Source organism: Erythranthe guttata, chromosome 14, assembly GCF_056151865.1.
Source record: "Erythranthe guttata isolate IM_541 chromosome 14, IM_541, whole genome shotgun sequence".
In the NCBI taxonomy this organism is placed as follows: domain Eukaryota; kingdom Viridiplantae; phylum Streptophyta; class Magnoliopsida; order Lamiales; family Phrymaceae; genus Erythranthe; species Erythranthe guttata.
In genome coordinates, this window is record NC_142546.1 from 9483763 (window position 1) to 9496165 (window position 12403).

Sequence of the window (12403 nt, forward strand, 5' to 3'; positions counted from 1 at the left end):
ATTTGTAAATATGAAGATGTTCTTCAAGATGTGAATTGACATCTATTGTTCATCTATTTTGTATTGTTTGTTCTATGTGATAACAGGTTTTGATTTTTTCTATATGGACCAAGATCTTGGACATAATAGATTACTATTTCAGTGAATAATATAAATATTATATAACAAATTATACATTTGTTATATGGATTCATGGTATGTTTCCTCTTGAAGAAGGTTCATGCTTTGTTTCCTCTTGAAACCTTTTCCATCGTGTGCTAATTTGATACATTTGCAGTCTAGGAGGATTAATGTATTCATTACACACTACGATTGTTCATAGCCTTAATATTCTATCAAAATGAATGAGATTTTGAATAAAGCAAACTGATAAAACCTCGAAGCTCTTAATCTCTTGATCTTCTGAAAAACCAAGTTGCTCCAAATCCTCCATTTGTAATTCACTGTCATTTACAGGTTCTTATGGAGAATCTTTGGTGTCTGCACTTGTTGATCAGATGTTCTTTCATTCTCTTTAGTAAGCTTTATAGTGTGTTAATCATTTTTATTTGTTATTCTTGCATAATGATGTTGATGGCGCCATGTTACATGCTTTTGAAGACTAAAGTTGGTTGGTATCGTGTTTTTATGAAGGTTAATGATCATGTTTTTATTTACCTTTTGAATAGGTAAGTAATATTTTGAATCATATCTTGCAGGTATGTTCTAAAGAAAATTCGTCTCTCTAAGGAGACAGAATTTCAAGAACAAAGAGTCCCACGAGGTTATTTTTAAATACATGCGTTTTTGAGTGTTCCGGAATTACGTATTTTTTTTCGAGTGTGAACTATTTTGTTAGTGGACAAATATACTGTTCAATGAATAATGATTGTTCGAGAGTTAGTTCTAATGTATGTCTGTCTATGTTTGCAGATGAGGTTAATTCCAATACTGCGCCATCCGTATATAGTTGAATATAAAGATGTTTGGGTCGACAAGGTATTATGTTGTTTCGTTAATCTTAATTTTCGTGTTTGAAAGATTTTCTAAATTTCTGATATATTTTCTGCAGGGAAATAATATTTTTCAATTTCGGCTAAATAGCAATAGTTTATATTTGTTGATCTTTTTATTTTCAATTTGCAGATTCTAAAGTACTAATAAGGTTGTGAGGAGGAAGGATATCGCTCGACCGAACGAAGGACGGTGTCTATATATTATGTAGTTTATTTTTTAATGTAAGTTTCAATTTGATTTTATTGACTCATGTATTTTGTATGTGTAGTTGTGCGATATATTTCAATATAATTTTATTTCTGAAATTATTGTTTAGTTTTGTGCAATTGTATTATTAGTTTATTTAATTTAAGTATGAATAATATAAATATTATATAACAAATTATATATTTGTTATTTTTTTTGTGACGAAATAATTGTCTCAATAGATATTATGTTTCATGTGACAAAATAATTTGTCACAAGAAGTAATTGAAAAGATTACTTCTTGTGACGACAAATGTTTTTAGTGACGAACAAATTTTGTTTATGCGACGACCACTTCGTCACAACAATAAAACTTCCTTTGTCACAATATTTTGTGACGAAAACTTCAGTTTGTCACATAACACCTTTCGCGACAGGGCCTACGCGACGACCCTGTGATGAAAATATATGTCACCTAATTTTTTTTGCGACGAAATAATGAGTTTTTGCGATGAGTTTTTGCGTCACATAAAACAGTTTTTTTTGTAGTGGTAACCACAAATTTTGTGAGAGCAATTCTAAGGTACGCGATTCGGTTTTGGGTCAAACATCAACTTAGAAAATTTTGCTAAAACAATTGGGGTGCAATGTGAATGATTAGTTGCCTTTTGAGAGTGCAAAGTGCTATTAATATTTTCCGGGAGTGAAAAGTGCCGAATGCTATATTTGGAATGCCAAGTGAAATAATTAAGTCATTTCGAAAAGATAAAAAATGAAACGAAGTTGTAAAATCGTCACAAAAATTCAATTATTTTGGCTAACATGTTTAGGGTTTAGGGTTAACATATACCTCACTGCAAATATTGTTAATTTACTCATTTTCTTGAGTTATAATTTCAATTTTGTCTTTCTCGATTATGAATATGATCGCATGTGTTGGTAATAGATGTTTCGTTGTGTTATATTATATTACAAAAAAATTGAAGAAAATTTGTATAACAATTAATCACGTCAGTGAAAAGCGCAATGATATTGATGACCCACAAAAACTGTTATTTCACTCACTCGAAATTAACCAAGAAAAAAAATGAAAAGGAAATTTTTTTTCAGGGAAATGGATCAATGAAATCCATGTTCTTGCAAACTTTTGAGAAATTTTCTTGCTTACCATGTGATGAGAAGTCTTTTTTGACCTATAAATTAGGAAAATCAGTGTATTTGACTATGTTCTTTTTCCAATTCCACATTATTTCGGTGGAGCACTTGAACAACCAACTTTGTTTCATATCTTTTAAAAAGAATCAACTCAGTCCCCAAATTGTAAGGTTATTAATTAGTGAAATAAGGAGATATATCCATAACTTACACTTTCACCCCTCAATTAGGATTTTCGTTATCGTTTCATCATTCTGCAATTTTAAAGGGGTTTTTAGGTATTGTTGCAAAATTATTGTAATGTAATTTTTGGGGTTTGCTTCAAAATTTGAAAACAAAAATTAGATACAGAAAATAAAAAAATAATTAGTGGGATCATGAATACAAATATAAATAGAAATTATATGAATCTAAAAAAATGTTATATTATAATATTAAACAAAGTTGAATTATAAATACCTTAGTTTTTAACGTCAATGAATTTTATTTAAAAAAAAAATAATGACAATAATAATCCTTCTATTCAAGAAAATATGATAGTGTTCCAAGAAGAAGTTGTAAGAAAAAATCAATACATATAAGAAGAAACGAGTAAATAACATTTTCCAATGATGATCGATGTACAAATAAAAAAGTATTAAATGGAATAAAAATATACGTAGAAATTATGAATCTATACATATTGTAATATTAGACCAAGTTTGACTAATGAATAATATCAATATACTCTAAATAACTTCGATATTTTAATTTGTATTATTATTTTGATCGAATATATGCCAAAAAAAACAAAAAAAACCCCGATTAAATTGATTTATTAATAAAAGCGTATAGTGCCTTTTATCTGATATAGCAATATTAACTCGTTAGTTAGATTGGTATATATGGGTGTTTACACAGCTCATTCTGTAACAATTTTGATTCAGCTGAATATTCAAGATTCAATATGAAATTCTCTACTTCATGTACTTCCATGGAACCAGATCTCGAGTTCTAATATGGTATCAGATGAATAAATTCCGCGTTTATTTGTTTCTATGTTTCCGGTGATCAGTTCCGATCATCTTCTTCGTTCATTCTGCTATATTCGATCAATCTTCTTCCATCAGTTTTATATCTGGTCTTCGATTCGTTTCAGATCGGAAAACGGATACCCCTCCGTTTTTCTTCTTTCTAGTTTTTCTTTCAATCTTCAATTTACGGTTCAACGCAATCCTATCAATGATCCCGCCACTCCCTATTTCATACATCCAACCGAGGGCCCAGGCCTCACGCTTGTTACACAATTGCTCACCGGCAACAATTATTTCTCATGGAGTCGTGCTATTATCATCATTTCATTAATTGTGAAGAATAAGCTGAGATTTCTCAATGGGGTGATTCCTTGCCCAAGCAAAATTGATGATCCATTGACCTGTAGTGCTTGGCTTCGCAATAACCATATTGTTTTTTCTTGGTTAATGAATTCAAAGGCCAAGGAAATTCAGCCTAGTGTCATTTATTCAGCCTACTGACGTATAGTGATCACTTATCATTTTTTTCTTCCCAACATCCATTTTTTGTTCATTCACTATTTTGTGAGTTATTGTCATTCTAATTATATCCAAAATATTATCTTCACATATATATATATATATATATATATATATATATATATATATATGTGATATACACCCCTCGTATGGAAAATTATAGGGATAGGTTCATATCTCTACAATTGTTTCTACTAATCCGATTAAGTCATGTTTCAATATTTTCCTCAAAGTATAAAGAGCTTAATACTAAACATTCTTCTGCCAGATACCCTTCAACAATTGATCCTTCTGGTCGGCTCCGATTGCGTACATAAGATTTTATTGAACTCAAATACCTAAGAATCAGAATATTAAAAATAAGTATGATATAAAAATATTAAAAATAATGATTAAATAACATTCATTAAAAGACTTGCCTTTCAACAAGATACATCCAACGGTAATGAACAGGCCCTGCTAATTTTGCCTCTGTGACCAAATGAATGGTCAAATGTACCATGATATCAAAAAATGATGGAGGAAATATCTTTTCAAGCTGGCATAGTATGATAGCAATATCCTTTTCGAGGCGAACCAAATCAGAATGATGGAGTGTTTTAAAACACAATTCTCTAAAGTAACGACTCAAATGAATCAAAGGGGAACGCATGACTTCGGCAAAAGTTTACGTAAAGAAAGTTGTAGCAATTGTTGCATTAATATGTGACTATCATGACTTTTGAGACCAAATATCTTAGTTGGCTTCAAATACACACACCTTGATATATTTGCAGCGTAACCATCAGGCAGCTTAATGTTTTTAGAACCCTACAAAAATATTTCTTTCTCCTTCTTATTTAATGTGAAAGAAGATGCAGGTATCCATTTTTTTCCAAATTCATCAACAAAGGGATGGAGTCATGGTCTTATTCCCATCTTTTTCATATCAAGTCGGGCTTTGTAATTGTCTTTTGACTTATCAGAATCCAATAATGTATACAGAACCTTGTCGCATACATTCTTCTCAATGTGCATAACATCGAGATTATGGCGTACTAAATTATTTTCCCAATATGGCAAATCAAATAAAATACTTCTTTTTTTCCAACTATACGGAAAATTCTGATCACCCACATTTTTTCCGAACATGTTATCAATGTCCTTAATATCACCAAATATCGTAGATCCCCTCAAATAGGCAGGTGTCGTTCGATACTCTTGTGTGCCATCAAATGATCCCTTCTCAATTCGATAAGGATGATCTTCGGGTAAGAAAATGCGATGACACATATAACAATACTTGTGAGAATTATCCAACCATTTAGAGTTGGTAAACTTATAGCATATCGGACATGCGTACTTCTCTTTAGTATTCCATCCAGATATAGCTGCAAGGCCCGGAAAATCAATGATTGTCCACAATATTGCTGCATGCATTTGAAAATTTTCTTTTGACGAAGCATCATAAGTGTTTATTCCAGACTCAAATAACTCCTTTAATTCGGCAATTATCCAGATTGTTTTCGGGCTCTGTTGGACCAGGTACAAGTAGAGATAGAATAAAGTGTGATTTTTTCATGCAATCTCCAGGTGGAAGATTGTAAGGTATTAGGATTACTGGCCATGTACTATGAGATACATTCATAGTTTTATAAGGATTAAAACCATCTGTTGCCATACCTAATCTTACATTGGGGGAATCTTTAGCAAAGTCTGGATTATGATAGTCAAAAGTATGCCAAGCAGGAGAATCTGCGGGGTGCCTCATGAAACCATCTTTGATTCGTTTCTCGTCATGCCACTTCATAAGGGATGCAGTTTTTGAATTCCTAAATAATCGCTGCAACCTTGGTTTCAGTGGGAAGTGCCACATTACTTTTGCCGAAACTTTCTTTTCTTTCTTTGATTTTTCTGAAGAAACGCCTTGATCAGCTTGACTAAGTTCTGGTATTATCCACTGTGGCTCATCACAGATGCGATCTGATCTTACTCTCATTGACACCCCAATATAGCATGCAATCATTTTTACATGCATCAATCTTCGTATAATTCAAACCCAAATCCTTTAGTATTTTTTTGGTCTCGTGTTAATTTTTGGGTAATTGGACACCTTCTTGAAATGATTCTCTCAACAAATTAAGTATCAAAGTAAAAAACTATCGTCCAATTTCCAATACACTTAATTTGGAGCAATCGAATAATGAAAGAAAGTCTAGAAAACCTTTGACATCCAGGATAAAGCCCTTTTTCTGCATCTGCCATAAGCTTATAAAATTTCTCAGCTTCTTTGCACGGTCTCTCCACCTCTTCTATTGGCCGTTGTTTCAAATTCATCTTGCATTCCAAATATATCACGTTACATTCCTTGAACATTGTAATCATTATTTGTCACATCATCATCTTGCAATACAAGTTCTTCTTCATCAGTAAACAACTCTCCATGAAGAATCCATTTTGTGTACCCACTTAAAAAACCATGCCAAAGAAGATGTTCTACTACTACTTTCCGTGTTTTGCAAAAACCGTTTCTACATTTCTTACTGGGGCACAAGATTAGGCCATCGTTTGAATTTGAGAAGGCAAAGTTAAGAAAACTATACAATCCTGTTTGATACTCTGTGCTTAACCTTGGGGAATCCATCCATTTTCTATCCATGCTAATAGTTTCGACTGCAAAGGCAAGTATTACAATAGACATGCTGAGTAAACTGCAAAAACTACCCCTGTGTTATCTCGAAATAGCAAAAACCCCCCTGTGATAAATAAACTAGCAAAAACCCCCCTGTGAAATTTAGTCAAAGGCAGAATCCCCCCTAGCTGATTTTTTAGACTTGAAATGACAAAATTGACCCTCAAAATGTATTTATATATATACATATTATATGTATATTTATTCTTTTTAATTTATTTGTTTAGAAATTAAAAAAAATAGTAAACAACTAAATTGATTATTTTTTAAATAAAATAATTAAAATATTTATAAAATATAAGAATTTATTAATTGCAAGACTCCAGGGGTATTTGTGTCTTTTTATATCAAGTCAACCCTCAAATAGTTCCATAGGGGGGTTTTTGCTATTTAAATAATTTCACAGGGGGGGTTTTTGCTAGTTTATTTATCACAGGGGGGTTTTTGCTATTTTGGGATTACACAGGGGTAGTTTTTGCAGTTTACTCATAAGAAATATATATATATATATATATATATATATATATATATATATATATATATATATATATATATATATAGGTGGAGACAAACTGCTATTACAAAGTTAAGTAATAGAATTTTTCTGGTATTTCTTATTCAAACCTGTATAACACATTCTGTCTTCGAGTAAAATAGCTTCAAGATAGAGAAATTAATATCTCACAAATTAGCCTGTATGAGAATTCCAAACACAATATTTAATTTATGAAGTTAATATCCAAATAATAAATTTCAGAAATCACAGTATGATAATCCCAAATCTTCATCAGACAACAACAAAAAAATGAAACAATAATTGAATGAATTTTTCGAAGAAATACAAAAAATAAAAAATAATATTAAGAAACTTTTAATAAGTGCACCTTAATAATAATTGAATGAATTTATATTCTATTACTTTATGAATTTATTCCAAACTTTTAATAAGTGCACCCCTTAAGCTTTCTTTCAGTTTCCACATAATTTTCCACTGTAATCAGATTTTTCTTACATCACCATACTAAATCTCATCCAATCCCCACGTTGAACCAAATCTCACCCAATCCACTCTAATTTCGTTTAAGGTGCACCAAATTCATGAATTAGACGAAAGATCATACAATTTTGTTCGAGAAAAAAAAATATTAAATAATTTTGAAACAAAATATTTAGGTCATGAAACAAACACTTGTATTACCTGCCAGAGTTCTTCGGTAATTTTAGTATACCTGTCGAGAAATCATCACATAGTTTGATTGTTAGGAATCGAAGCAAATAACGGGGAAATTCTCAAACTAAATTAAATTCACAGGCACCTTTACCGCCGTTTGCACGAAAGGAAGAAGAAATCGGGCTGGAGTGCACCGCCGATTGGACAAAAAGGAAGAATGAAACGGGGAATGAAATGGTTAGGAATTTGGTGAAAAGCGAGAAGAAAACGGGATATGAAAGGGTTAGGGATTTGGCAGAAATCTGTTTTTTTTCCTTTGTAAGTGGAATGTGCATTAATTTAACAGCAATTTCAATTATTTTAGGGAAATAAAATAGAAATTTTCGCGGTATTTTTTTGCTCCAATTATAATAACGCCATTATTCCTGTATGTTATGACGGTATATGAAATCGTCTCATTATATCTGTATATATCGAGACGACTAACTCAAAAGCGTCATAATATAGGGTTCTTGAAAATTAAATAAAGCAAAAAAAAAAAAGTATATTTACTCATACGCCTATCTATTAGCATTTAGCCGTCTTAATAGATATCCTATAACTACGGCTTTAAAATACCGTCACAATAGAGTGTCACAAAAACTCAATTTTCTAGTAGTGGGTCTATCCCTAAAAATCTTTCTTTGAGATACCCCGGTCTGGAAATGCGCCCAACTGCATTCCGTATTTTCACCAACTGCATTTATATTTTGGACCTGCATTTAGTATTTCTATACTGCATATATCATGATTTTTAATTTAATATTTTTTTTATTATTCTATATATATTGTAACTTTTTTATTATTACTATATTTTTTTATAAAATATATTTTTCTAATAATTCGATTTGTTTTAATTTTTAAAATTTTTAAATTTTGTAATTTTGTAAATATTTAATTTTTAATTTTTTTATTAATTTAAATTGTGGTAATAAACTGAAAGTATACTACACATGACTACAGTGTACTAAAACCAAAGTTCAATAGTCATGTGTAGTTATATGTAGTCATGTGCTGTCTTTTTACCCCAAAATTCATCTACACCAACAAATAAAATTCACAATTTAGATCTTGATATTATAAATCAACTAACAAGCAAAAAATGAAAAAAATACAATCACATGCATATATTCTTCAAACATTAACAAGTATTACTGTACATTAAAAAACCTATAACATACATATAACTGTATGTTACTACATGTGACTATAGTTATCTATAATTATATATAGTGACATAAAGTCTAGACTGAATCCAACTTCACAAAGCACTTCATCGCATCTTATTCTGTGCATATCATTTTTTTATAATAAAAGCAAAACCTGCGACAAAAAAATACGAGTTAAAAGAGCAAAATGGAACATGCGAGATAGATTACATGAAAAATACAAAAAAAGTATGATTTTTTTTTTTGCTAATAAATTTACTAAACTGAAATGGACTACAAATGACTATAGTATACTACAAGTGTAGCACCCGCCTCCTAATCGGGCGATAAATCGAACCGATTTATCGGAATATTTATTAAACTAGCAGAAGCCAAGGATCTATTTGTAATTTTTGAAACTTTAAAATGGGACCAAAATCCAATTATTAAAACTTTGCATTTTTCGAAATCTTTCTTTAGGTTACTTTAGCCGAATAAATGTTTCGTTTGGAAACAAGTTCCGAGAGGAGGTTTTTTGTTCGAGTGCTACACTATCACTATCGGTTTTTGGTTCGAGAAGAAATCAGAGTTTGGAAAGGTTAATTTGGGTGAATAATTCGGAAATTGCTAACGGAGGCATGAAAATAGATAAATTACGAAACAATTTATATTATAATAGGGGTTGAGTACGATTCATACCGGTAACGAGTTTAAAAGGTACGAAAAGGAAATAGTTAGGTTTAATATTACATCACCAAAAGAAAATAACCAAAAGACTTCAGCATCGTTCATAGGTCCTCGTACAACTTCCAAAAACCCCATGCAAGACCTCGATCCGTGAAAGATTAATTTTTGTACCTGGATAATAAACCTGTTACGAGCCCGTTTTCACTAAGTGGAATCAAACCACAACACATCATCCTAGTTGGATACCGGCCCTCTATATCCGAGTTGTTTATTACCCGGTATTCCATTAATCTTTCAATTTAAAAACATGCAACTTTTCGAAATCATGCTTATGACCCACACATAAACATCACAGATATCAATCAAGTGCCACAAAATCACACAAAAATCACAATTCACCACATATTTATACCTTGGGGCAAAAATTCCCCAAATTCACACACATAAACACACAACCACACACGGCACACACCACATACACATTCAACACACACACTCACACATATTGAACACACACACACACGCAGTCACACATTAACATCACCATTTAATATTAAACCATGCTTGTAAAGCAAGCACCCCTTTTTCACCTTTCATTTAATCAACTTATTACCACATCTAGGTAATAATCCATTCCAATAAATTCCAGCAGTAATCAACACATCCATGCAGCCATTTAAGGTACAAAATCCCAAATCTCATCACTCATAGTTATTAAATCAAAGACATGACAATAAAAGCACAAAACATAATAAATTACATGCACAATGTCCAATTTCCGAAATAATAGCAAACTATAATTCCAAAAAATTCCCAAATTAAATACTAGGACTCCTAACTGATCCAAGTTCTAATTTCAGAAATCATTTCAAATTTTCACAAAGTTTCGAATTTTCTTGAAATTAGAAACTAGAAAATCCCCTTTTTCTTTTAAAAAATCAAAACCTCTAATATAACTTTAACTACTTTGAAAACCTTTGTAAAGAAAACTTTTCCCCATTTAATACTTGCTAGAAAAAAAGATTCAAATTTTAGAAATGAGAAATTTTTCGGGAATTGCAGTTTTGACCCCAAAGTTTTAAGATTTACACATGCAACCAGACTAAAAGTTCAAAATTCACTTTTTCATGAAAAACCCCTGACAATCTGAAATTTTACTTTAATAAATGCAGAAAACAAAGTTAAAAAGTTACTTTATGCAGAAATTACATATTTCGAAAATTACATATTTCACCCCAAAATCTCTAGATCTATACATGCAAGGCCACTAGAAGTTCAAAAATCACTTTTTCTTGCAAAACCTTTTTAAATCCGAAATTTTTGTTCAATAAATGCTGGAAAACAGTTTTGAAAACACATTTAGGGCTGACTTCTCAAAAATTACAGATTTGACCCAAAACTTCTTAAGATCTACACATGCAACCCATAAAAGTTCAAAATTTATTTTTCTTGAAACCCCTTTTTGAAATCCGAAATTTTTAATGCTTTTGGCCAATAAAAGTTGTATCTACCCACTACCAACTTAGATGGTGCATGCAAGAGCAAGAAATCAACATTAAACACTTCTTTTCCATTTTTCCCCAAAAAGCCCTAATTTTCGATATCACTCCCAATCTTTTAAAAAAATTTGAAAACCATTTTAATACTATTGATGCCATCTAATTGCAGCAAGAAATCGGAATTTCTTACCTTAAAATCGAAGAGAAGAAAACAACCGAAGGAAGAGAGGCTTTCAAGCACCGAAATCTAACCAAACTACTTTGATTGTGAACGAAATGGTGTGAGCTTCAAGGAGGGATGAGTTATTATCTCCCGTAAGGAGGCAAGTAGTTTTGATGGTGTTTTTGGTGTAGTCTATAGCAAGGGTTAAATAGGGGACCTTCATTTTTATTTTTGATTTTCTTGAAAATTTGGGGGTTGAGGTGGAAGAAGGAGAAGGCCGATGGTGGTGGTGATGGCTTCGGTGGAGAGAAATGGAGAAGACAAGTAAGGTGTTGAGGTGTTGAAAGGAAAAAGATGAAGGGTGTCTTTTGGGTTACTTTGAGTGTGGGATTAGAGAAATGATTAGGGGGCGCCAAGTGTAAAGACATGCATACTTAACACTAATTATTCTATTTAAATAAATACAACTACTAACTACACACACAAAATCCGGACACACACACATTCGGTCATATATATATATATATATATATATATATATATATATATATATATATATATATATATATATATATATATATGTACGTATATGTATATATAATATACTATATTTATATTTCACATAAGTTACCACATTTCAAAAACAATCCACCAAATAATTAAGATATGGAATTATTCACGAAATTCACGAAATTCTTAGAATCTCAATTTCCGGGAATTTAAATGATACTAAATCACATAAATCACACATATATATATTTACTCACGAAATCACCATATTAAATAACGCATGTAATTATTCACGTAAGTCACATAATTAGATTCACGTAATTCACATAATTAATATCACATAATAATATTACCTAAAGATTCTCGAGTTAGGAATATTAGTTTCGAGTTTTAGGGTTTTTGGGTTTTGGAAAGGTGGGGTATTACAACAAGTCCTATAGTCATGTAGATTTATATGTAGCCATGACTATACATGACTACATATGACTGTGTATGACTAAATATAACTGTATATTCACCTGACTCAAATCACCCATCTAAATAGCTACTACTAATTAAATTTCTTCTACAGACAAACAAAGCTCTCACACTTGAGCCATTTCGAATCATCTTCAAATAAATACAAAAAACAAATTACATAAGATTT

At 31.2% G+C, this 12403-nt stretch overlaps 2 long non-coding RNA genes and 1 pseudogene across 2 annotated transcripts; all 3 read right to left on the reverse strand.

The window, feature by feature from the left end:
- Nucleotides 1-4037: 4037 nt before the first annotated feature.
- LOC148765140 (uncharacterized) lies at nucleotides 4038-6541 on the reverse strand (annotated as a pseudogene).
- Nucleotides 6542-7114: 573 nt separating this feature from the next.
- On the reverse strand, nucleotides 7115-8066 carry LOC148765141 (uncharacterized). The gene is made up of 3 exons (XR_016029823.1): nucleotides 7857-8066; nucleotides 7739-7769; nucleotides 7115-7233 (listed from the first exon to the last, which is right to left on the reverse strand). It is a non-coding gene; the product is annotated as an uncharacterized LOC148765141 (long non-coding RNA).
- A 1488-nt stretch (nucleotides 8067-9554) lies between these two features.
- On the reverse strand, nucleotides 9555-11686 carry LOC148765142 (uncharacterized). Its single transcript, XR_016029719.1, has 2 exons — nucleotides 11275-11686; nucleotides 9555-9756 (listed from the first exon to the last, which is right to left on the reverse strand). It is a non-coding gene; the product is annotated as an uncharacterized LOC148765142 (long non-coding RNA).
- Nucleotides 11687-12403: the final 717 nt, after the last annotated feature.